The sequence below is a fragment of the Macaca thibetana genome, chromosome 14 (assembly GCF_024542745.1).
Source record: "Macaca thibetana thibetana isolate TM-01 chromosome 14, ASM2454274v1, whole genome shotgun sequence".
Taxonomy (NCBI): Eukaryota; Metazoa; Chordata; class Mammalia; order Primates; family Cercopithecidae; genus Macaca; species Macaca thibetana.
In genome coordinates this window covers 25,169,845-25,197,555 of record NC_065591.1, presented here as the reverse complement: position 1 = coordinate 25,197,555, position 27,711 = coordinate 25,169,845, and the positions used below count along the sequence as shown (strand labels likewise).

The following is a 27,711-nucleotide window of genomic DNA, read 5'->3' as shown; positions in this document are numbered from 1 at the left end:
CTACGAGACAAATGGGTCTCGCATGATTTGCACTTGCAAGTCATTTCAAATATTAATTATAAAATCATCTATTTGCTTTTTTTTTTTAGTCCTTTCTTGCAAATCATTCTAAAAATAATGTCATTTAAACACTGATTCACTGGCTGTGCCCAAGTGAACTCCCCAGGGAAATCCTAGCCTCTGTAATATTTGAGAATGCCCCTCTAAATTAGCAAGCCTTGCACAGACTCTATTAGGAAATCCAATCATCCCTTTGCTACCGGGTATTTTTGTTTGTGACTCCCTTAAAGAACTGGAGTTCACTCACCTTCAATTCCAATCAGCCTGAAATGATATGGATCTGCTGTGAGTTTAGTGGCAGCAACTCCATTAATATTAATATACAATAAAGAACCACAACGTTTAATAAAAACAAAAGCTCCAAACTATATCTGAAAGACTTTTAAGAGCAGAGTAAATAAATGCTCTAGTGATATTTTTCCTCTTCTCTTACCGTCAAAACTCATAAACAAGTATAAGATAGGCTTTGTTGGCTTTTATACCTTTCTTCCATTCAAATACAAAAAGGCGAGGGGATGTTTACTATGTTTAATTAGCTTCACAATGCCTGGGGTTCCTTAACCTGAGTGAGGTAGTTGGTTACTAAAAGTAGAAGCTCACAATTTATTAGCAGTACTAGCAAATGTTTCTACCTAATACTGATGAATACAACTGCAAAAACATGAACTTTTAAATCCCTGAATTCTACAAATAGAAAAAGAGAAATAATTTGAGGTCCTGGAGGGAAGCAATAATGAAGGAAAAATAATTAGTATGAAACAGAATCTCACTTGAAAATGGGACCTCTAGATTTTAGACCGATCCAAGCTCCCTCACTAAAAATGCAGGCATTTCATCTAAACCATGTGGAAGCGCTGACTGGATAAATATCTAAATGAATGGAATTCCTTGTGAGCTGCTCCCCATTTCTTGATCTTTTTAGCTAAAGTGCAGACACAGGAAATCTGAGATTTTTAAGAGATTTTATCTTATTTTATTGACTTTTTTTAGAGTCTTACTGTGTTGCCCACAGAGTCTCACTGTGTTGCCCAGGCTGGACTGCAGTGGTGCAATCACAGCTCACTGTGGCCTCAAACTCCCGGGCTCAAGAGACCATCACACCTCAACCTCCCAAGTAACTGGGATGACAGGTGTGTACCACCATGCCTGGATAATATTTTGTAGAGATGGGTGGTGGGGGGCAGTCTCACCATGTTACCCAGGCTGGTCTGGAATGCCTAACCTCAAGCAATTCTCCCACCTCAGCCTCCCAGAATTCTGGGATTAAAGATGTGAGTCCCCTGCCAGTCCAGGAAGATATTTTAATGGTGATCCTTTCAGACCACCCATTCTGCACTTGACTTTAGGTTACAACATCCCTCCTACGTGCTTGACCCGGCAGCTTTATCCTTTCCTTCAGCTTGACTAAGCCTTAAGCAGGCTTCTTCCTGACTCTAGGTCCCTAATGTCCCTTTTCTTATAGCATTTGCTTTAGAAAACATGTAATTATAAATCCTTTCTCTGCCCCTTTGACATGGAAATCTTTTTAAAAGCCTCCTGTCAGTTGTGCAACCTCTCTCAAGAACCTAGGGTCCATCTCTTTGAAATGTAAACAACAAGGAGATAGCGCCGCTATCACCCAGTTTTTCTGAGAGTTTTTCTGCCTTATTCTAAGTTGCAAAACTACCTTCAATCTTAAAGACAAAGAAAGTGTATTTTCCCTTTGGATAAAGACAATTGATAAATACAGACAGCTTATGACTTCCCCTTAACAACCTCCAGGCCTTTTTCCTGAGCTCACCCAACTCTTAGAAAAATCCTTCCCGTTCTTCAGTGGAGAGTTGAGTCCAGATTTAGTTCTAGCTTCTGCTCCCTATTGCAATATCCTTGAATAAACTTCCTGACCTGCTTAGGTTTGGCCAGTGCAATTTTCGCTGCTGATACTTAAAGGTTTCTGGACATGAGCAGGGGTCCCAGCACCTAACTTCTTGGGTATTCATTCCTTCCTTCATCAACCTTGACCTTAGACAATTCTTCCCTACAAGGAACCATAATCTGTCTCACTAGGAATTCTACCCACTGATAGTTCTACCCTTGAGGTCCTTATAGAATATGCCTAATATTTTACGCATCCTTTAACTATCTGAAGAAAGCTTCTCTGCTCCAGGTTAAGCCTTCCCAGGGCCTTCACAGAAGGTGCTGAGCCTTAGGTTCACATTTGTTTTTGTCAAAGAATCTCCCTAAGGGAGTGCCTGAAGATACAGTAACTCCAGTTATAGAAGAGGCAACTAAAGGGGTTTTGTTTTACCTGAGAAAAATAAAATTTGCGGTGTGATAATTCAGGATATGACCCACAGATCAGGTATCCTCAGAATGAATTACAAATGCATTCAGCTTTCAGTAGTGTTTTCTTAACCCTATAAATTTATAGAAGCAATCTAGGTGAGGTTTGAGTAGCTCAGGGAAAGGATACAAGACTTGGTACTTTTATCTCATTAAAACCCTCAAGAAAAAACACTACATATTCAATTAGGGGGGTGAGAAGAATAATAGCTTAGTAATTTTTTTTTCTAGACTACAGTCATGACCTTGAAAACTCTATGATGTTCATAAATTAGTTTTATTTTAAAAATTCTATTCTCCTGCAGACTTTGCTATATATACTCATTATATTCCCCTCCCTCCTTTCACTACTTGAAATTTCCTGTCTCTAAGGTCTAGACATTCTCCTATTTTGGATGTTTTCCCACATTCTCACCCTTATCAAAACATTTAGCATGATTTTTAAAATTAAGGAGTAACCAGTCAGTCAGCTAATCAAGTTATTTTATTATTTGACCAACTAGGTTCTTCATCAAAGAAAATATCATTCAGCTACAAGTATGTTAATAGTTGACCCTGAGACGCCTGCTTGGTTCTCAATCAAAAGATGGAAATCACAAGCTCATTAAGTACCTTTGCTTTCTAAAAAGGTATTACTTGAGCAATCTCTGTTGCTCCTTTTTCACAGCCCCCTTATATTCAAAAGTAATATTTTTATTTTCACAACATATATTTATTTTATTTTTATCTTTCTTATGAAATATATTTTCAAAATAATTTCATAGCTATGTACTGACAGCACCTTGTATCCTAGGTTTGGAGCTCTTCAAGGGCAAAGTTATTTATCTTATTAGCCCGTAATAAGCACTATAGTGCCTGACACATCGTATATCTCAATAAATATAGTTAAAGGTATAAAAATTGAGAAAATTAATTGAGGTAATCTTCCCAACAATTTTATAGGACAGAGAATGGAATGGAAATTTATTGCCATTTTTCTTTTTTTTTCTTTTGAGATGAAGTCTCACTCTTGTCGCCCAGGCTGGAGTGCAGCAGGACAATCTCAGCTCACTGCAACCTCTTCCTCCCGGGTTCCAGTGATTCTCCTGCCTCACCCTGCTGAGTACCTGGGATTACAGGTGCCTGCCACCACGCCCAACTAATTTTTGCATTTTTTTTTTTTTTTTTTTTAGTAGAGACGGGGTTTCACCATGATGGCCAGGCTGGTCTCAAACTCCTAACCCTAAATGATCCACCCGCCTCGGCCTCCCAAAGTTCTGCGATTACAGGAGTGAGCCACTGCACCTGGCCTATTGACATTTTTCAGGCAGGTTAAGTAATTGTTCAATGCAGGGTGTGGAAAAATAATCCCTCCTGAGTGGTGAATGTCCATCTCATTGGAATGACTTTGGGTTTGCAATTAGACCTAAAGTCCCAGAGTCCATGACTGTTAAAGATGTGTGTCAATTCTGGTTATTTGGTGGGACACACAGGGATTCTAAATCAGGTTACTGTTAGGATTTAGTATGTGAATGTACATCTATGTGGATGTGTTGCGGGGGGAAGGACGAAATTTGCATTTCACTAGCTCTCCTTTTGTTCTTAACAGATAGAATTCATGTACTCATTAGATTTGGCTCTGGTAAGAATGACTTCTGCACTATAGGCAATAGATAAGAGGCATAAACCTGGGGGAAGGGGACACTACGCACACTCACAAACAAACAAACAAACACACAAACACAACCCTAGGCAGATTATTTCCTTGTAAGAAACAGTGATGGCAGTCCTCCGCACATCAAACAATTCAATCTCTCAGACCCCACATCTTTTCAGTTACAGAAAGAAGGCCAATGTTCACGAATTCATTACCCAAGCCTTGATCAATCTTAATATATTGTACAGAACTGTCAATGTAGCTGAAATGGCATTTTTTTTTCTCTCCTTTGATGTTTTTGCAAATGCATTCATTTGGAGGTAGAATAAGAAGTTTGGGTGATGGAATATAAACACAGTTAGAGCTGCTTTCCAAGCTGTGGGAAAGTGTGAATCGGGCACAATTGTGCATAAAGCCAGGCATTATGGTTTTAAAGGATAAGAGGCCTTAATCCTAGCACTTTGGGAAGCTGAGACAGGAGGATTGCTTGAGGCCCAGAGTTCAAAACCAGCCCAGGGAGGCAATATAGCAAGATTCCGTCTCTACAAATGATTTAAAAATTAGTCACGTGTGGTGATGCACACCTAGTTACTCCAGAGGCTGAGGCAGGAGGAGAACTTGAGCCCAGGAGCTCGAGGTTATAGTGAGCAATGATCATGCCACTGCCACTCTAGCCTGGGCAACAGAGTGAGATACTGTCTCAAAAATAAAGAAATAGGAGAGTCAATGGATTGCAAGAGCTACTTTTCTGATGATTAAAACATCCTTGCTTTCCTAAAACAGACCTTATTTTTAAGGAACTGTAGGAGTTCATCAGCCAACTATGCAGTCATCTGTTCATCCAAGCTCCTGGTCATCTTAGGTTAATTAATGATTTACTGAGTTTCACTATTTCACTTGATTCATACTCAATTGAAGAGTTAGAACTATAAAAAATTAGACTTAAGCTTTAAAGATAGCATTCCATCCAGTTCCATAGCACCCTTTACACATGGCAGTCAGAGGTACAGAGCCTCAATAGAGCACTGTGAGTGAAGGAATCAACTTCCAGGGACACCCACACCACTGCTTCCTGGCTCTTCATTTCTGACAATGCTATGGGACACCAAGGAAACCTACTTACTTATGATACTACATCAGTCCACGTTCTGCCTTCAGAAGCTTTCTAGAACATATCTGATCTCTTTCCTGTATTGTGCTAAAAGAAATTTTCAGAAAAATGTACAGTCATGACCCTTATGTACATATAAAAATGAACATGAGTTCAATAATTTACTTTGCTCATACGAGATGAGGAAATCAAGCAGATGTTATACCAGTTCAAAGGAAAAGTCAAAACACTACAAAATTACATGGAGTAAGGGAATGTTGAGCAAATTGCAAATGAAGACAAAGTGATTTTTCCACTGGGAGGGAGGGAAGTCAATTGAAATTCTACTGGACAAGACAGAATTTGCATACCAGTTACCTACAATTTACAGAGGTGCAAAACAGATTAAAGGCAATAATAGGACTAGAACTGAATATCCTAGATTGGTGTGATATAAATCATGAATATGTTTCCACTGAAGTACTATTTTTTTTTAGTATTAAAGTAGAGTCCTAGTATCTTATATGTAATTCTAAATTGAAAACAAGAGGGAAAAAGAACCCTGACAACCGAAAGCTATTTTTCCAATGTCTGGTGCTTATACATCCCTCTTAGTATGAATACTCATTTATTTTGCTGCATAAATATTAATATATGTTATTACAAGTATTGCCCCAGATACCTCAAGTGGTGTTACACAATATATAACATACGCATGTATTAGCCTCTTAAAATCGGAAATCTTCTGAGATCTAAAACTCCTTTAGTTCCCTATTGACGTTTTCCTAAAGTCAGTTTATGGTTTAGCCAATTGTTTCCATTTCTTCCAAACTGCACATTCACCAACTTCAACTTGGTAGTTTAAAATTAGCCAAGGGGGATGGTATTTACACAAGAAAATAGTCAAATGCACCACATCTGGGCTTTCTTTTATGCACGTGTATGGGGGTGCGTGTGTGTGTGCGCGCGTGCGTCTTCTTCCTAAGGGTCAGTTGTTACACATTTGTCAGCACACCACCTCCCCCTAAAGATTTCAAATAAAGGACTGTGTACCTGTATCCCAGCAATTTAAAAAGGACATGTGAAGATGAATAAGGCACATTCCCTGTCCTTAAGGGATTCACAGACTAGTAAAGAGCTTGTGGTCTAGTACATAAATTAACATATTTATAAACATAAAGCTGTTCCAGGGTTTATGCTTGCCGCAAGGTAGCTGTTTCACAACAGCCATATTTCTACTGTCCATCATAAAATGAATTAAATCTAAGTGGTTTCAATTCAATAAATATGCAGGAAAAAAAGGCCCCCTAGTAAATTATTTAAAAGACTTAACTAGTAAACAATGCAGAAGATTTAATTGGAATATGAAAACACACACATTTTACTTAGTAATAACTGGTGATAAAGGCTAAAAGCTTTCCTTCAAATAAAGAATTTTGGAGAGAAAATAATATATAATCAAAGTACACTTTGGGAATTTTCTATTTACTCCAAACATTAGCCTCTTTTTTGATGGACGTTTTTTCCATTTAACAAAATATATATATATATATTTCTGAGATGGAGTCTCATTCTGTCACCCAGGCTGGAGTGCACTGGCACGATCTCAGCTCACTGCAACCTCTGCCTCCTGGGTTCAAACGATTCTCGTGCCTCAGCCTCCTGAGTAGCTGGGACTACAGGTGTAACAAAAATATTTTTAACACTACCTGTGTGTCAGGCACTTTGCTGGAAATGAGAGATTCAGCAACAAAAATGCTTTGCATTCTGTTCCTCAGGAACTTTAATTCTAGTGAAAAAGAATAATGTAAGCGTAAACGATAACAATATACTACGATGCCTGATAAAAGAGAAGTATTGGGTTGAAAACCAGCAGATGCAATTAATTCTATGGGGAAAGAATGATTTCAAAGGAGATGCCTTGAAAAAAGACAAAGCTTTGCTGGAGAGAGAAGGAAGGAAGGGCATGCTAGTTAGAGGGAGTAGTACATCACACACTTGCACAGTATAGGATCCTTTAGGAAGAGATGTGAGACAGGTTCAAGAGTGGGATGAAGATTTCTATGTCTTCAAGAATGAAGACAAATGAACTTAAGAGTTAAGAGTTAAGATATAGTTTTCAAGATTTATTTGTATATAAAGATTCCATTATGCAGAAGAGAATATAAAAAAATAAAACCTGCTGGATATGCAGGTATAAAGTTTAGAGCTTATAAGCTTTCTGGGCTTATCTCAGATCTCTAGAGAGTAAAAACCTTGAGCTAAGAGAAGATTTCTTATTCATGTATTATCTTCTGGACCTGATGAAGGGTCTCCGACAGAGTAGGCAATTATTAAATAACCGGTAAGTGGAAAAACGGGAAAATGAACAGTAAAATATAGAGTGTCCAGCTTTCTATTTTGCTTTATCTGCTGCAGGATGTTGGCTGTCCTCTTCAAAGTTCTGGAAAATTATCCCCCTTCCTGGGCTATGTGGCTCTGATCCCTGCATCTGTTGAAAGCATCTTCTACAACTCTCCCTTTCCATCCTTGGTCTCCAGCTTCTTTGTCCTCCTTGTTGTTCCTGAGCACAACAAGGACAAGCTTCTATAAGAACACTTCCTTGAGGGCATTTGTATTGCTTATCTCTCTCCCCCAGAATGTCTACCTTGACCATTTTGTAAAAAATACATCTTTTTCTTTTCTTTTATTTTGAGACAGAATCTCACTCTGTCACCCAGGCTGGAGTGCAGTGGCGTCATCTCGGGTCACTGTAAACTCCATTTCCTGGGTTCAAGTGATTTTCCTGCCTCAGCCTCCTGTATAACTGTGATTACAGGCGCCTGTCACCATGCCTGGCTAATTATTATTATTTTTTTTTTTTTGTATTTTCAGTAGAGACGGGGTTTCACCATGTTGGCCAGGTTGGTTTCAAACTCCTGATCTCAAGTGATCTGCCTGCCTTGGCCTCTCAAAGTGCTAAGATTATAGGCCTGAGCCACCGCACCCAGCAAAAAAATACCATATCTTAACATGCAACATACTCAAGTACCTTGCAACACACTCAAGTCCCTTGCAATACTTTACTTACCAGAACCTGAAATTATATTATAGATTTTATTGTATCTTTCCCCATCAATATGTAAGCCCCATAGTAGATGATACCTTGTGTTGCTTACTCCTATCCCCTGTACCTAAACCAGTGCTTGGCACATAGAAAATACACAGTAAGTTTTTATTAAATAGATAATGAGAAAATAAGCTTCTCTATTAGATATATGTTTTTGTGGGAAGTTTTCTCAGTTCTTTTTGAAAGCAAGTAGCATGTATTTAAAAAAAAAACTTGAATAAAACTAAAAATCATTATTTAATTGTAAACAGACTTCAAGAATATGAGAAATTGCCTCAAAAGAAGTAACTATATCTAAACATATAAACAATATGGAAAATCATCAAAGTGCCAAAATTCAAAATAAAAAAGCTAATTTTAAATTTGCTAGTTATGCCCAAAGGTCATATTTCCCTTTTCTTTAGTAAAACTGTGGGTTTGGTTTGGGGCCTACACTGAGCCCCAAATAAAATACTTTGTTTCCCAGAATCTCTTGTACCCCGGTATAGTTATATGACTAAGTTCTGGCCAAATGAGATATAAGCCAAAATGTCACGTAAAAATTCCAAGAATGATGCTTTAAAGATGTAAATTCAGACTAGAGATAACATCATAATGTGATTTCTCCAGTTTTCCTTTCTGCTTCCCGAAATGTTGACATGATGGCTGGAGCTTTAGCGGTCACTGTGGATCGTGTTTTGACTTTGAGACTGAAAGCTTTGTGTTAGAATGTTGGGACAGAGATGAAAGATGCCCGGATCCCTGGTGATTTTGTGTAGCTATCATACCCTCTCTGCACTATTTTCAGACTTCTTCATGGGACAGAATAAACCCTATGTGCTGATGATGCTGTTATTTCTAGTTTTCTGTTTATATACACTAAAGTAAAGTTCATATGTCGTGTGACTATCTTAAATTATCCTTAGAGTCATGTTTATTTGCCTGACAATATGTTTACCAGATTGGGAAGTAAATGTGGAAACCATGTTTATCAGACTCAGTAGTTATTTGATCCATCTAAAAAGTACTATTGTATCATTATTGTTCTTGTTGCAATTGTTGATATATTCACCACCTGTTCTAGGTGAGGACATCTGTTAATTTTCATGGTTTTACTAAGTCCTGTATAAATATTAATTAAGCACAGTAGCTCTGAAAAACAAACTCAATGCTTGTTGGGAATTTAGGAGCAAAGCACCTGGGGTGATTACATGCCCAGATTAGAAACTACTTTTAGTAGTATGTAAAAACACACAACTTTTACAAGGGCCAAGGCAAGACAAACACAAGCAAATTAAAAAAAAAAAAAAAAAAAAAAAAAAAAAAAAAAACAACTATAGGAATATTAACAAATTTCTGAAGCAACTAGGAATTATAAATGAAATGTTGTATCTCTTCCAATATGTACAAAGAGTTAGATTGGGCCTTTGTTCCCAGTGAAAAAAGAATAATATATCCAACATTTCTAATAGCATCCATTACGTGTGCCATTCTAATAAGCTCTTTACCTATATTAAATTATATAAACAACAGAGCAGACACATGAGGTTCATACTTCATTTTTCAGAAGAGAAAACAGAGGTGCAAGGATGCTAAATAACTTGTTCAAGGTCACGTACCTAGTCAATACTGACGTCCAGATTGGGATCCAAGCAGAGTAGTTCCAGACTCTGTGTGCTTAGCCGTCGTTCTTTGTTACCACTGGCAAACAGCTGGGAAGCAGCAGTAACTTGGGGAGCAATCACCGAGAAGTGCTAGTGAAATGGCTGAGTTGGAAATACCGCCAAATAAAGGAAACTAGAAAATGATTCCCAGGCTACCAAGAATGGGAATTAAACATCAAGGTATAGGCCAAATATCTCGGAACCATAATGCCAGCACCACCTGGAAGTGCTTTCTTGTCCTGCCCTTTCAACAAAAGGACCATGACTTAGGAGCAAAACTCAACTTAGAGTCACAATTCTTGACCCACGTCGCAAAATGCGGCTGGGCCAATATTTTGGAGTGTCTCAGGTAAGTTATTGTAGTACTATTAGAGCAACAAAGTTTGGAAATAATGTCCACAATCTTACCAGTAGAAGATATTCAGTTATGCCTATTAATATTTTTTCTCTCTCACTTGGATTTTGGTCTTCTTTGTGTAAGGGCAAAAGGAATGGCATTTGGCTAACATGATGGCACTGAGCATTGCCAGCACCTGTAGGGATAGGTTGTGTGACCATCATCAGTTGAATGTGTCATGCTGGACAAAATGTTGGGAACTACGGGAATCATTTAAAAAACAGCAGATTGGAGTCAAGAGGCCAAGATTCATGGTGCTGCTATTGAGTAGCTGAATGATCTTAATGGAATTCCTCCAAATTATTGTGGTCTCCCCTTCCTAGTAGACAAAACAAAGGAACATTATATGGCCACCCTGATTCCCAAGATCCATCTTCTGTCATAAAATCAGAATGGTAGCTATGGTATCTATGATACATGTACATAGTAGATATAGATATATCTACATATGGTAGATAATCCGATAATCTCCCTACTCAGAGAGCTCAGACAGATTTCATCTCAAGTGACATGGGCATATTTAATCTCAAGTGACAGATTGAATGAGGTTGGAGCATTAAATACATTAAGAATGAGTTTCCTTTCTTCCTACTGATTGCTGTATTGATTAAGCATCTATTTTCTATCATATACGTTACATAATTGGTAATCCTTACTACAATATGGGAGATAGTATGATCCCAAATTGAAAATGAGAAAAAAAAGGAGCTCAAAGAGAGTTTGAGTACTTGCTCAACCTCAAACAGCTAGAAAATGGCAATAAGATAATTCAATCCCATTGTTAGTAAACAAAAGTTAAATTCAGATCTGTCTTACTCCATGCTGTGGACTACATTGTGTCCCCTCTCCCCCTGTGGAGGCTGGAGCAACTCCATCTTTGATGCTTATCTGCCATGTTAGCTTCTGATTAACCCCAGTTCTGGGAAGGCCTTTGAAATTTCCAGTTTATCTACTGTTCCTTATATAAGAGCATGTACTTATGTAAATCTTGTCCTTATGGCAAATTCTTACACATTCCCTCTGAAGCACATGTGCCTTTGTATATAATTCCTGGGTTTGGGGGATTATATACCTGGGATCCATTCTTGCGAGACCGTCTTGTCTTGTCCCTACCTTAGACACATTCTGTTCCTAAGTCCCTATTAAATGTTTCTTTTTAAGAAACTGGATTTGTGAGCCCTTTCTTTGGCCTCTCAACTTCCTTTGACTTTGGGGTAGATTTGCATAGGCCTGCCTCCCTCAAAATACTTCCTAATTCATTTGTTGGAGCCCAAAGCCCAGAAGTGACTGTATTTAGAGATAAGAAGTAATCAAGATTAAATGAGGTCATCAGAGAAGGAAAAGGATTAGTGCCCTTATAAAATAAGATATCAGAGAGCTCACTCTCTCCCTACTGTGTAAGCGTGCAACCAGAAGATGGATGTGTGCAAGCCAGGAAGAGAGCCCTCGCCAGAACCCCCTGTGCTGGCATCCTGATCTCAGACTTCCAGCCTCCAGAACTCTAAAAAAATAAAGTTTTGTTGTTTAATCCACCAAGTCTGTGGTATTTTGTTATGGTAAACCAGGCAGACTAATTCACTCCAAAGGTTTCCCTTGTCTTTCCCCCCCCGCCCCCACTAAGCCATGCCTAGTCATTGTGTCCAAAAATGTCTGAAAAATAAATAGAGGAATCATTAAAGAGCTAGTGAGCTCACATTTTACATTAGAGGTGTTGCTGGTACTCCTGGAGTTGTACTGTGCACAGCCTGCGCGAAGGGACCTGGAAGTCCTTACTCCTGACTGCATAATTGACATTAATCAATGACACAAACCTGCTACTGGGTGCAAAATGCTTCAATTGTTACCCTCCAGCAGTACTACAACAAAAGGTATTACTATTGTTCCTGCTCTTCTTTCTATTCTGTGTCCACCACCAGCGTCCCAACTTTGAGTACGATTTTTGAAAAAATACTTTCACAATCTATCTCTAATTAAAATTCTCCACATTATAATCAAGAAATAATATTATTTCCACTTTACAGATGAGAAAGATGAAGTTCAAGGAACTGCTGAGAGGTACTGAGTTAATCAGTAGCAAAGGCAAAGTGCAAAGGTTCCTAAACACTGTTCGGTGCTCTCTACTCTGTAACCTCCATGCTTGCCTGAATATCCATCTCTCTCTCCTGAGCATTTTCACATCCACAATTTTACCATTTTAAAGTATATTTTTCAGAAGTCCAATAAATTGTAGAATGGCAGAAATAATTTTCAGAGGGTGAAACAGCCTCTTAAATCATGCCCAGTAAAAACTAAATTCTACCCTTAGGGGTTCCACTGATTAGCTGCAATAACTGTTGTCCAGATAACCCTTGGTGTTGGACAACTTCAGGAAAATTCGCTAGATTGATTAGCCCAATTAACTCAGAAACTGACATACAAAAACAGGCAGGAAACCCCTGCTGGGTCCAAGAAAGAAATAAAAGACATGCCCCTGGTCTTGACTGCATAAATATGAGAGGGTCCATGGAAATTTCCACATAGAGTGCAAACACAAAGGCAGTCTGGGAGAGGACCAAGCTCAGGACTGGCTCAAGAAAGAAACAAAGAAGAGAATTAAGAACCGCTAAGAAGGCAAAAAGCCTAAGGAGAGAGTGAGCTCAAAGAATAGACACTCTTTGGCAAGCCCAAAGGCCAAAGAGCGGAGAGGGAAATTTGCAGAGCATTCAAGAATACTAAGAGGGAAAAGATCTGTGAGCTGAGAAACATGGCCTTCTTTGTTCAACGCTGGTAATGAGATTAATCTGTATTTTTTGTGAATCAGTAGCAAAGGCAAAGTGCAAAGTTAGATTCCTAACTTCACTACCAGAGCAAATGGAGCAAATAAGAAAAATAAGAAGGGAAATTCCCCTTGTTAAAAAAATAACTATTCAAATCTTAATTTTTTAGATACATTATCTTGGAGTGTTACTCTCATCACTCACTACTTAGGGTAAAGTTTTTATGTAAGTTTAAAAATGTAGTCTTCATCTCCTTCCCTTTCCTCTTGCATTTCTTTCATTTTTAAATTTTAATATGTAACTGCTAAAGCTGTAGGAACTGGAATCCCAGCTGTACTGTGACGTTCATATTTGCTACTAATACTTGTACATAACCAAGACTGATCTGATCATTTCATTTGTGATAGGGGATGAATAGAATCCAGTTATTCCATTAGCCATCATAATCCCCCATCTCAATAGAGAGTTTTTATTTTTTTGTCCTACTGGACTATTTCTTCCAGATGGAAGACAATATTTTCATGAGACCAAATGAATCATTTGATAAGAACAAGCTAGTTCTCTTCTAAAATGAGATTAATAAGTGGAAGATGGGAGACAGGGGAGGAAGAATAGCCCAGAAAGAACACAGAACTGCAAGAAAAAGATCCAGGGGATTCCCAGAAACTGCCAGAACAAGTATAAAATTGTTCTGTGAATTTCGCCAGTTATGCAATAAAAAGTAAAAGTGAAAACAAATGGCATAATCAACATGCCTGACAATATTCTGCACCACAAAGTAACACAGTTTGCTAACAGGTCATCAGAGTCATGGAAGACTGCAAGTCCTTTAGCGGGTTGGGGAGTTGAGGGATGGACAGCGAAATGCCAAGTCAATCTTTTTGAAAACACTGATTACAGGCAGAGAGCAGCAATCACAGAGCATCTGAGGAAATCCAGGATCATTTTCAGTTCTGAGGAAGGAAGTCATTAGGCAGCTAATTAATTTTCCTTTAAGCTCATTAATAATGGTATCTGGTTGCACATAATCTATAAATTAGTGAAGACTAAAATTTAAGAGTGATGTGGTTGGAAAGGGTGAAGGAGCATGAGGCTTAGAAAATATATTTTATTAAGCTACATGGAATTAGCAAATTTTTAAATTATCTATGTACATATGCAGACCTTTAAATAAAATAATTAATAAGCGTTAATATGTATAGAGAGCTTACTCTGTTCTAAGCATTGTTCTGTGTATTTTACGTGAATTATCTCATATAATACAATTTTATAGCTAAGGAAACTGAAGTCTAGCAAGATTAATAAACTTTAGTAAGAAGTAGTAAATACAGCTAGTAAATAGCAAAGCCGAGATGCAACATATTATTTTTCAGGTATTAGCAAATTTTTATTACAGACAAAGACTGTAATAAAAAAGACACAGATTTTTATAGTCAAAAGGCTCTGGATTGAGTCCTGATTCTATCATGTACTACTTTTGTGTATATTTACGTAAATTTCTGCATCTCCTTAATTTCTTTATCATGAAAGCATTACTCATGAACTTGCCAACCTGGTATACAAATTAAATGAGATAAATGCATTTACAATGCATAGTATATATGTATAAAACAATAATATTAACAGTCATTCTTCATCATTGTATTGTTCACTCAGTAAATTTATTCAATGTCACGCAATAAATGACAGATAATATGACTGTCTTTAGGCCTCAGCACATATTAGGTACCCAATTAATAGTGCCTTTTCTCATCTTTTTCCATCTGTTAGTAAGGACTATTTAGAAATGACCTAGCTAGCTAACTAAATAGGTACAAATTTTGAAAACTAAATTGAAAAATGGCAGTTCCAAATTATTGAAGTTTAATTGAAAAAAACTACAGCCTTGCTTAAACATTTTCTTGATTAAAAATAAACTTTGGAAAGGGGGGGCATTATAATATCCCTGCAAAGCAATCAGATTTGTTTTAAAAATGAAATCATAGAAAAAGTCAATTTCTCAAATAAAAGTCTATTATATGGTGGCTAAGTGTCAATATACATTGAGAAGGTTTATAATGTGACAGGTATATTTCAGTGAGATGATATTCAAGACAGATCTGAATACTTAAAATTTCCTTAACATCCTATACAGTTTTATATAACTAATGTTTTTTATTCCAAAATGTTTTGTATTCAGATCTCCTTTAGCATTATGACCTATAATTCTCATTAATTTTACAGTATTATCTGCCTATTAAAATTGGGAAATGTTCTCCTATAACATGTTTCCACCACAATTGAATTTTAAAGATGAGCTCAATCCCAATAAAATAAAAGAGTAACTTTGCTAGGGCAAGGAGAGGCCTAAGAAGGGTTATGGTCATAAATGTTTCTCAGTGTGATGGGGGAAATGCAAGTCCAAGAGCTACTTAGAGAATCACAGAACATTTAAAATTCTAGACTCAGTGAATCTGAAATAAGAACATGTTTCTGTAAAATTTTCTAACCAGCCTCCACATCAACAAAGATCTTCAGAGGAACTAAGAGACTCGTAAGTTTCTAATTGTGAACTTGAGATGAAGAATCTATCATCTATCTATCTATCTATCTATCTATCTATCTATCTATCTATCAATCAATCAATCATCTACCCAACCATCCATCCATCCATCCATCCATCCATCCATCCATCCATCCATCCAAACTTAGGGTAGAGTTCCTGATTCCCCACCCTGGCAATGGCCTTTCTGGTTTCATCTCCTACCTTTCTCCACACACTCACTCTGTCGTATCCACACTGGTCTCCATGACTCTTCCAAGCCAGGTGGCATCCACTTCTGGATCACTGCACTTCCCAATCCTACGCCAGAAACAATTATCATCTAAATATCTACAAGGCTGGCTCTTTCACCTCTTTTTGATATTTGCCCAAATGTCTCTTCAAGATGCACTTTTTGACCACTCTATTTATAATTGCAATCACTTCTCTATGCCTTGCCCATCCCTCACATACGTTCTGTGCTTTTATAACTATCTAGATCTGCATCCTCGGATGCGATAGCCACTAGCCCTATGTGGCTATTCAAATTGAAGTTTAAATTTGTTGAAATAAAACAAAACTTAAAATTAGGCTTTAGTCACACTCGGTTTATTTCAAGTATTCAATGGTCACCTATAGCCAGTGGCTAACATATTGAACAGCACAGCTATAGAATATTTGTATCACTGAGGAAATTTCTATGGAGACAGTGCTGTCCTTGACATGTACACACTTTGTATGTTTGTTTATTTTCTTTAATATATCCTTCTACCAACCCACCCATGTCTACCCTATGTTCTAAGTACAGAATTGGCCAGGGCTTTTGTTGATTTTGTTTGCTGCTTTATCTCGAATACTTAGAGCAATTCTTGGCCCATATGAGATATTCAATAAATACCTGTTAAACAAGTAAATGGATTTAAACATAATCATTCATTATTTCCCTTTAAAAAGTCGGAGATCTTGCCAATTGCCATGACATGGATGAATCTGGAGGACTTTATGCTAAGTTAAATAAGTCAGACACAGAAAATGTTGCACAATCTCACATGTAGGATTTTAAAATCCACATATGCAGACATAGAGAACAAAACAGTGATTGTCAGGGGCAGGGCATGAGGGGGAAGGAAGGGGGCCAGGGGTGAGGGTGCTGCGGATGTAGATCAGAGGATACAAAGTTGCAAATATGTAGAATGAATACTAAGTCTAGAGATGTAAGCTACAACATGAGAACTAAAGGTAACAAAATTGCACTGTATATAGTATTCATGCTAAATGAGTAGATTTTAGTTACTTTTGCCATAAAAACAAAAAATGGGTAACTATGTGAGATAATAGATGTGTTAATTTGCTTCTTTATAGTAACATTTTTACTACCTGTATGCATCCCATAACATCATGTATAACCTATGTTAAATATACACAGTAAAGTTTATTTTTAATAAATGTCAGAAATAAGAAAACAGTTGCATCACTCCTCCTTAGAGGGAATTTCAACATGCCAAATTATCCTCAGTTGTATTTCATCAGGGCTATTTATTTGTTGCTTATAATTGTCTAAATACTTATGAATGGTAAACCTTTTGAGACTATGATTTCCTGTAATCATTTATCTCCTGTGCCAGAGTAATAATCACTAAAATATGTTAAGATTTATGGCAGAAAAGTCTGTCAAATCCTATACCTCCCAAAAATTGTTAACTGTCATAAAAGTTTTAGAGTTGAGCACTTCATTTGATTAGGCTTTTCATATATATGTTATAATAAATACAGATAGATTACTAGTGGATAATGGCTATCAGTCAATCTATTTGGTTTTATAAGCATAGATATGCATTTGCCTTGTAAAAATCATTTTTATTCCTAACTATATTCATTAGAATGACGGCCTAGATATGAGTGATCACTGCCTTCTCTGAGTGACCTTGCAGAATGCTTCTGAAGTTTGAATTCATCACTGTCAAAACTGTACAGAATCATGTAATATATATTAAAGATCCATCTTGCTGGCCAAAGCAACAGCTTTCAAACTGAATCTAAGCTTAAAATGCTCTAGAGTCAGAGCTAATAAATTCAATTTTTTAACTTTTGAAGACCTGAGTTTTTTAAATAATATTTTTTCTTACTGTAACAGAATGAAACTTAATAAAATATTAAATAGTATACAAAAATATTAAAAACTATTTTAAAAGAGAAAGACATAATTTTACAATACTAATACAATCTTTTAATATTTTGGTCTATTTTTAAAGTTTTTTTCAGTCTATTTCCAACCTTATTTTTTTTTTTTTGAGACAGTCTCTCATTCTGTCATCCACGCTAGAGTGCAGTGGTGCAGTCTGAGCTCACTGCAACCTCCGCTTCCCGGGTTCAAGCACTTCTCCTGCCTCAGCCTCCCGAATAGCTGGGATTATAGTTGCCGGCCACCATGCCCAGCTAATTTTTGGATTATTAGTAGAGACGGGGTTTCATCATGTTGGCCAGGCTGGTCTCGAACTCCTGACCTCAGGTGATCCACACGTCTCAGCCTCCCAAAGTGCTGTTCAACCCTATTTTTAAAATTTACAATTATTATCCTATGTATCTCTAATTTACTTTCAGTTTTCTCCCCTTAACACTACAATAGTCCTTGGCATTCACATGTTCAACTGTTTTTACTTTATTCTAAATGTCCTTGACTTATAATGATTTGTATTTTTCTAAGTGACAAATTAGAATCATGCAGGGAATGTGAATAGTTTAAACTGAAGAATCAGTCTATCAGATTGCCCATAATTTGGAACTCAATGTGTTTTGTTGTTGTTATGTTTGCAGTAACTGACATCAATGGTGAAGATGCCACTGGGAGGCAGGAGAGTTCAATGAAGAATGCCAGTCAGATTTGGGTTCAGATACCATTTCCATTTCTTCATTCAGTCCACAGATACTTATTTAGCCAGGTATAATACTAGATTCTGTATATACAAATAGTTTATTTGTTCCTTCACCTTTCCCATTTCCAGGTGTCGTGCTAAGTACTGTACCTACTTACCATGTTTGCTCCTCACAACTGTTATAACTCCATTGTATAGTTACAAAACAGCTACCCAGTAAGGGCAAGTAATTTGCAAGTGATGGAGCCCCCATGACTGACACTCAGGAGTTCTAATTTCAGTATCCTTTCTCTTACTCACCTTATTTCATGGCCTTGCTTAAAGTGTTTGCTCTTGGGAAAATCACTGAACTATTTTGAGGCCCCATGTATTTGTTTGCATTCAATAAGATAGAGGACAGCTCAAGATGCCCTGGCACATTAGAAATATCCAGTAAGAGTTAGCTACTATTACTATGCTATTATTAAAAATTCATAGAGTTCTGAAGGAAACAGAAAGAATTCCTTGTGGATGTTAAGAGTTTACTGTCTAGCATAATCATGTTCCAGAGGCATTAAAACTTCTTTATAAACTTAATTTTAATTACTGCAGCACAGTCCATGCATTGATGTGCTATAACACATTTATCTATTTTCTCTACCTCTGGGCATTTTGAATTGCTTCTGAATTCAGTTTTTACTTGAATAAAGCAGTGGATTTCAAAGAAATAATTCCTGTACATTCAATAAATATTTATCCATCACCTTCTATGTTAAAACTGCTGTGATAAAAATTTTAGGTGACAAAATGAGTACTCGAAGTGGATGAGGATGACTCCACAGGGAAGGCTCCAGGCAAGCACCATGCAGGTTTAGAGTGGGAAAGAGTCTCATTTAGTGGGGAAGATCAAGAGATGTTTTTAGGAGGTACTAATATTGTTTCGATCGTCAGATAAATGTGAATAGAACAGAGAGAACACAAGAAATAGGAAAGACAGTAGAGGCAGAGGGAACACTTTAGCAAAAGCAGGAAAGTGGCCAAGCACTAAGCTCAGGAACAGTGAGCAGTCTCATTGGAGCAAAGGCATATGTAAGTAAAGGTTAAGAAATATAGAAAAGAAAATATAAGAAATATACTAAAAATAAAAAAGTTTGGAAATATAGACTGTATCCATAATATAAAAAACTTGGAATGGCAGGGTAATGGGTCTATCCTTTATTATGTTTGCAGTGGGGAAGTAATGATATATTTCCCTGAGTCCAGTGGATACTAGTTAACATGGCAAAAACAGCATCACTTCTTATCATGTAATCAGCAAAGCCACTGAGGCCTGAAGTGGTTGGGGTGCCAGAGATTAAATACATAGGGAAGCCTTTAAAAATCAGTAGGAGAAAGGACTCTAGAACTTAAGTGAACGTGGAGCAAGAGATCATGAGGGCTAGTGTGATTCAGGGACCTAAAGCAAACGACAAAAAGAAACATGTCAGGGCAGTTGAATGGCCTCTTTCTGTGTCATGATCCTCACTTTCATTGCTAAATAATGAGCATCCAGGGGCACTGGACAGGATAAAGAGACACTGCAGAACCTGAAACTCCCACTTAACAGAGGTCTGAATAACTCCTTCTGCAATTTATTTTTAGGCCTCCTCAAGAAGAGACCAACCAACGCTGGGCTCAGAGTGTCTGTCCAGAATGGAATGTTTCAAAATTGCCTTTCTCATTTGTGTGACTGGACAATCATTAGTGCACACACTATTTTAAAATGTCACCCAAGAGAACAGACAAGATACCAATAAAAGGTATTTCTGCAGAATGAAAAGTGCCAACCACAATTTTATTTGCAGTGTCTTTGGGGAAATTAATTCTTTGCCACCTTTCCAAGACCTTCCATTCGTGTATACTTTCGCAAAACTAATTATTTTTAAATGACTTGCATGTTTTCCATCTAACTGTAAAGAATCTTCATTTTCTACAATTTATCCTTCAATAGTTTAGTTTCTACTGCAAATTAATTTTTAAAAAGGTTTTTCATTTTAAGTGTTTTCTTTATTTAGATTAAGACTAATATTTAAATGCACTGAGATATGTAGTTTGTAAAGCTTAAAAGTACCTTTGAATGGTATGTGTGTTTGTGCATGCATTTTGCACAGAGAGATCATTTTGGAGATTAGAGATATGTTTTATCCAATTTGGCTTTTATTCCTCAAGTGATTGAGCGTCCAATATTTCCCACGGGATGAGTTTCAAAATCCAATAGCTTTTTATTCTATAGAGGCTGTCAAATACTCAATAGCCTCCACATTCATTAAAATCCTTATTATATAATGTTGATCTGGTTTATATATAATTCCAATTCCACCTAGCATTTATATCTTTTATCATGTGTGTTTAAAACCCCTCCCCACAACTTGGGCTTTATTTAATAACCCTTAATCTATCTGTATATGCCCCAAATCCAATTCTTTCATTATTTGCCTGACTTTTTCAGCGTTCTACGATTTACACTTTTCAAGACTTGTGGTGCCCACAATAAATATAATATGACAAATACAATTTAACATAAAGAAAATGCAACATAGCCCAAAGATCATGATCTTTAGACTCAAGATAAACCATATTCTTAGTCTCAGTTCTTTTACTCACTATCTATAGGTATGTGAGAAAATAGCCTACTGTTTCTTCAAGGCCTTTATTTATTGATTCATCTCGAAAGTTGAAATAATACTTTTGACCTTACAGATTTGTTGTTGAGGTTAAAGAGATAATGTACGTAAAATGCTTAGCCTGCATGGAGAACATCTAAGAACAATGTGACAAAAATAGGCACTAAATAAATTAATGTTATCCTTAATTGGAGTCATCAACGACACAATAAAGACTTGTGATATCCATTTATTTACTTTAACTGATTTGACTCTCTCATAGCTTCATAAAGTTGAAATACTTTCAAAAGTCATTTTGTTTATTTCCCATCCTCTGCTGTCAGATAGAACTTTGCCCAAACAATGTTAAACAAATAGAAGTCAATTCCCTCTTCTTAAAATAAAAGTTACTATAATAACCCATAATAACCTGCTGTATAGACCACTGTTACTAAGACTAAACCAACTGTAAAATATGAAGAGACCAGTAAAAACTTTTGTGGAAATGAATCCCTATAAGCTGCCTGCATAAAAACATGAATTATCCAGACAGTTGAAGCCACCTAAAACAATAGCCTAAATTGCATATTCCTAGAGAAACAGACATGAGCTATTTGAATAGCTAAAACTTTTGTCATGAATTGGCCTGAACTCCACTAAAAAAATTGAAAAATGAAAGACAGGGATGTTGTGGCCCTGGAGACTTCAAGATTAACTAATTAAGCTGACTCTGAAACCAAGAAAAATGAAAAAAAAAAAAAAAAAAAACCCAGAACATTTAACAAGGTGAGCTAGGGAAAATGGACCTTTCCTATAAAAATAAAGTTTCCAACATATTAAGTTCTATTATCCTCTTTTGTTCTCACCTTTTCAAACAGGCTTTTGCCACCTGTATGTGAGGTAAGTATGGTAATATCTGGAAGTGTGACTATCATATCTAAGAGAAGCTACCTAATTAGTGGAAGATATAGATGTTCTAATTGATTGTATAAACATTTCCTTCTCCATCTCTGGAGGATAGCTTTCTACAATGCAAACCCCCAATATATTTCCCAATTCTTACTGACATCTTTCTTTAGATTTAGATTCAAAATACTGCACTTCTAACTGATAGACTACATAGATATGTGATAAACATTATTCAATGCAACTTTACCTGAATTATCTTGTATAATTCTCCCTAAAACCACATTATCTAGAAATTATTATGCCAATTTTATAAAAAAGTACATTTAGGCTCAGAGAGGTTCAGTGATTTGCCAGAAATCATGCAGTTAGTAAGGAGAATACCAACGTGGGTGTTCACTGTCAACTCATCTGGCTCAAAGTCTTAAGCTCATTCCACTATGACTCAGACGAGTCTCCTAGCATATAAGCAACAATGATAAGCTAGATCAATATTAGGCAATAAATTCACTATTGGGTCTTTCCTCTGGTTTCCTATACAGAAATGCTCTATATACTTCCTATGACCAATTTTCAACAATGCCTCAATACCACCACAATATCACATTAAACCTCACTCGATCCCAGAGCGCAGTTGTTGCCTTGGCAAATGGCATGGATTGTTGCCAATAATATTTTGCTAGCACAGATTTGGCTTTAAGCCCATATCTTCTTGTATGCCCAATAAGATGAAAAATCATCTGTGCTCTTTCATATAACATTACTAACCTTCCTTATGCTTGAAAGTGGTCTGAGGCCAGTTCTTAGATTCCGTAGATTAAATATAGAACATCAGTAGTGAGGCTATCTTACATGTTGCACAGAGCACTGGGTCTAAGAAATCTGAGTTCTCTTTTGGCATCTGGTCCTAATAAGCTCTATGATCCTGAGAAAATCCATTTCTGGTCTTCAATTTTTAAAGATGAACCTGAAGGGACAGTTTAAATTATCTTCCAGGATTAAAATGTAGTTTATATCACATATATACATATGTACATATACAAGCTGCATATTTTGCATTTCAAAAGTTATTTAAATGCCTGTTAGCTCAGCAGGTATTCACTTAGACTGGGAATTGGCAGTTCTCTGATTTTACAAAGAATCTTTTATCTCAGGATGCCGGAAGATCTTACATCATTCATTAATTAAATTTCACATCCTCCCCTCCTGAAAGGTGAGACCTCAAAGGCTATTTTTCTCTATCTTCACCCATGTGGTGCCAGAATATGATATTAACTTTGAAACACAGTGCACTGAGAATCTAGCCACTCACACAAAGAATGTTCTCCCTGCAAGAGTGTAGGCAGAGAACATCTTGAGAATGAACTGCATGGGGAAACTAGAATGGAGAGGTGTGTAATTGTTATGATGGGAGCCTTGTCAAATTAAGTTGGTGTTAAAATTGATTAAATCAAATACATCTTCCCCTTCTCCTCCCAATGGATTATCAGCATCAGGTAAAACATCCTATATTTATCTCTCTCAATCTGCGTAAGTAGGTGATGCTCCTTTGAAGATGATGGTCATGATGGTGACAGATTTTAGCCTACCTGTATCTCTATTCTCTTTTCCTTTAAACACAGCCTGTTGGTGAAATTAGAATTAGGTCAGTAAGTTTACCACTGACACTCATCCCCCTCAAATATTTATGTATGTATCCTGTTCAAAAAGTCATAGAGCTGAAGTATAGGTTGGCTTGTTTCTGAGAGGGGAGGAGGGAAAGGGAGACACAGGGAAAGGGAAAGAGGTGAAAAGTCTCAGGCTGCATGGAGGGTATGCAGGGTCACATCTGAATGCATGATGACTCCCCTGCGTTCAATTATTCCTTGTTGAGAGCAGAGGGTTATGGTTATGTAAACTGTAGAAACAATGGGTGCTAAAAAGAGGAGGAAAGATAACAAAAATACAAGGAAAAAAGTACCATAGAAAATCACAGATTCCTAAACATGGTTCTTTGAAAATGAAGGAATCTGATTTACGTATTAACACAGATTGTAAATTTTTAACATTTTTAAAAAGATGTGCTCGGAAGAGGAAAAAGAGCTACCAATCAGAGTGGACTTGATGCCTGCTAGGTGAAGAGAATGATGAGTCATATGTTAACCCACATAAACCACAGAGCAATCTGCATGACAGTTTATGATTGCTGGTTTGCAGAAGAGAAAACTGAAGCTGACAAACATGATATCTAGTAAAAATCAAAGGAAAGATTCAAATCCATGTCCTTCAGACTCCAGGGTCTCCACACTCCAGCCAGAAGCTTTTTCTCTTTCTGTTACCTCCTATCTATCTCATAGCTCATTGCTTTCTCATCTCCTTCAATCATCTAGTCTAAATAGAATTCTATTAGCTAGTAGAGAGTTACAGTTATGTAACCCTCAACTAAGCAATGTCAGAAAGCCTGTAATATTTACTGAATAATCTCCACATGAGTACTGCATTCTTTAAGTGAAGCAAAATCCATTGAATTTTTATCCTCATATTTGCCCATGTTTCTCTAGCTTCCAGATTAATTGGCAAAGCAGAATGGACTACAGTCCATTTGGACTTTATTCCAAGAAAACTACAAGATGCACTGTCACGTTCAGCCTTTTTATGAGAATCTTACTTTAAAGGAAAAAAAAAAAAAAAAAAAACACAAAAATCTCTCCTAAGGGATGGGAGAAAACAGGTAATAAACTTTCCATCTATTTCCATGCTGAAAGCTATTATGCTATATAAATAATCCTACATTCATCTGGTTTACAGAAAGCAGAATAAATGCAGCATAAGGACCAGCAGGCATATTTTCCTAAAGCGCTCCACCATGAATTATAAGCATCCACTAACAATGATCCCTTGCTTGTGGAAGAATGCTCACAAATCATCTTTTCAAATATAGGACTCTTGTCTGCACTCAAGAGGTTTATGTTTGTGAATCACAGCTTTTCGTTTGGTCCAGTTTTTCCTTCTCTCATTTTGTAAATATGATAACATGTTGATAAAGTATGAAGTAAGTCTCACTGACAGTGTTTTTCCTTGGCATCCTGGGAAGTGATCTGTTTAGGTTGGCTGCACAAAATCTATTTACTCAGCAAACCTAATTTTAGCTAAGGACCAATGAATATGTATATTGCAATGACACCACCGTTTGCAAACAATGTCAGGCTATCATGCCAGATCAGGATGCACAGACCAAACAAGATGTGAAATATTAAGGCACATCAGAAGTTTTAATTCTTTTACAAAGGGAGGGAAAAAACAGCCACTTGGGAGCTCAGAAAGTAATAATCCATTTACTTGAGAAATATTCAAAGTAAATTTAATCTTCTATTTTTCTACCTATTCAAGGAATAATTGTCTTCTTTATCTATTCCTCTACACAGCCTTTTCCTCTGTAACTACTGTATATACTATTTAAAATCCCACATTTTAAAGTCATTTAAACTTTTCATTTTCACCTATGGTTAATTTTTTTTTTTTTTTTTGAGACGGAGTCTTATTCCATTGCCCAGGCTGGAGTGCAGTGGCATGATCTCAGCTCACTGCAACCTCTGCCTCCCGGGTTCAAGCAATTCTCCTGCCTCAGCCTCTCGAGTAGCTGGGATTACAGGTGCATACCATCAGGCCTGGCTAATTTTTGTATTTTGAGTAGAGATGGGGTTTTACCATGTTAGCCGGGCTGGTCTTGTACTCCTGACCTCAAATAATCCACCCACCTCAGCCTCCCAAAGGGCTGGGACTACAGGTGTGAGCCACCGCATCCGGCCCTTATGGTTAATATTAATAGCACTCCACATATTTGTCAGGATACCAAACTATTTTACAAAACACATAAAAATGAAAAAAGGATAAAACAAAACTGTCATTTCTTCTTCCAATGTTATTTTCCTTAGGAACTTAGAAACATTTTTCTAGATTTTGGGACCTAGATGCTCACTGATTTATTTGGTTTTTAAAGATATCCTACAAGGGGGACTGGCTGAACCACATACTATAGACCTGCTATGCTCCAGATAGCTTTGCACTTCACACTTATAAGTTAATAAATGACTTCTTTAAAGACTGTGGACCAGAAGAAAATTTTGAGAACACTCAGAGACTCAGAATCCGATCAGAGCTAATTTGTGATATCTTTTATTATTGTGATGTCTGTGATATCGGTCATTTCTTCGCTCTGATGAATCTCAGTGAATAATATACTTCTCCGTGAACATAAATTGCAGTACTAATTTCTCATCCACATCCTGGGCAGTCAGAGATTGGAAAAGGACGCTGAGATTCATAGCTCAAACTCCCCTTGGAAGTACAAAACATCAGTGATGGAAGGGAAGGCAGCATCGGGACATTCAGCAAATGTCTCAATGTGGAGACATGTAAGGGGTTGTTTTTGAAGTTCACAGATCAAAAGAATTTAAATTTATTATTTCGTGTTAAAGAAAAGAAACATTTTCTACTTCCAGAAAAAAGAGACAACAAAGTGATAGCTTTTGATATCCAAGTCACTGACTTAATTTTCTGAGCTTTCTCTTCAACTGCTGCTGCCTAGCAACTTGAAAATTGTCTTCTTATCCTACTAATTTGGGGTATAAGGGGTGTGTACCATGCACATGTTTACCCAAGAGGGAGAAGAAGAAAACTGGCAGTAGATGAGGAGGATTTGATGATCAATTAGCAGTAGGTTGTAGGCAGGCACTGAATATTGATCAGAACTCCCAGACTTCAGTTGGGGTGATTTTGTGGGTGATGATACATTTAACAGAGATTAGACATATAGGAGGAGAAACAATTTTTGTGAGAAGTAGGAACACAATGAATTTATTTTAAGCAGAATGAATTTGAGATATCTACGGAACATCTACCTACAGATTGCCAAAAATCAGATGGAAATAGGAATCTGGGGTAAGAGAAAGTGATAGCAATTACTGATAATCATTCGCATGTCATCAGCAGCATGTAGGTGGCAGATAAAGACAAAAGGATGAATCAAATATAGATGCTTAGAAAGAAATGCTCCTCTATTTAGTTTCTAGTCTTCCCTATTTAGTTTAACAATAGACACATATGTCCATAATAATTAACCATATGCCATTTAAAGCAGCAGATGCCCCCTTACTTTAAAAGGCCACTGTGTTGCACATTGTTCACACCATTTTATTGCAATTATTTGCTTTCATGTGCATTTCTCATCAGACTGTAAGATTTGCAAGGGCTGGCACAGAATAGAGTTCCAGTAAATATTGTTTAAATAACAAATAAGGAATGAATCAGTACATGTGGGGTCAGAACTTCATGGCTGGGCATAGTGGCATATGCCTGTAGTCCCAGCAACTCTGGAGGCTGAGGTGAGAGGATCCCTTGAGCCCAAATTTCAAGACCAAACTTGGCAACAACAGAGTGACAGTTTGTCTCTTTTTTATTTTTTTGAGACGGAGTCTCGCTCTGTCGCCCAGGCTGGGGCGCAGTGGCCGGATGTCAGCTCACTGCAAGCTCCGCCTCCCGGGTTCCCGCCATTCTCCTGACTCAGCCTCCCGAGTAGCTGGGACTATAGGCGCCGCCACCTCGCCCGGCCTAGTTTTTTGTATTTTTTAGTAGAGACGGGGTTTCACCGTGTTAGCCAGGATGGTCTGGATCTCCTGACCTCGTGTTCCGCCCGTCTCGGCCTCCCAAAGTGCTGGGATTACAGGCTTGAGCCACCGCGCCGGGCCGACAGTTTGTCTCTTAAAACACAATACAACAGACAAACAAACTTCAGAGCT

General features: G+C 37.2%; 1 protein-coding gene across 18 annotated transcripts in view; it reads right to left on the bottom strand.

Moving 5' to 3' along the window:
- Positions 1-27,711, bottom strand: part of LRRC4C (leucine rich repeat containing 4C) — a 1,316,491-nt gene that overhangs the window by 94,459 nt on the left and 1,194,321 nt on the right. Inside the window, exon 1 of one of the 18 annotated variants that reach the window (XM_050758349.1) lies at positions 9,816-10,649. The exons of the other annotated variants lie outside the window; for them this stretch is intronic. The gene's annotated coding sequence lies outside the window, so the exon portion shown is untranslated. Of the gene's footprint in view, positions 1-9,815; positions 10,650-27,711 lie in introns of those variants that run through there. 18 annotated transcript variants of the gene reach the window in all.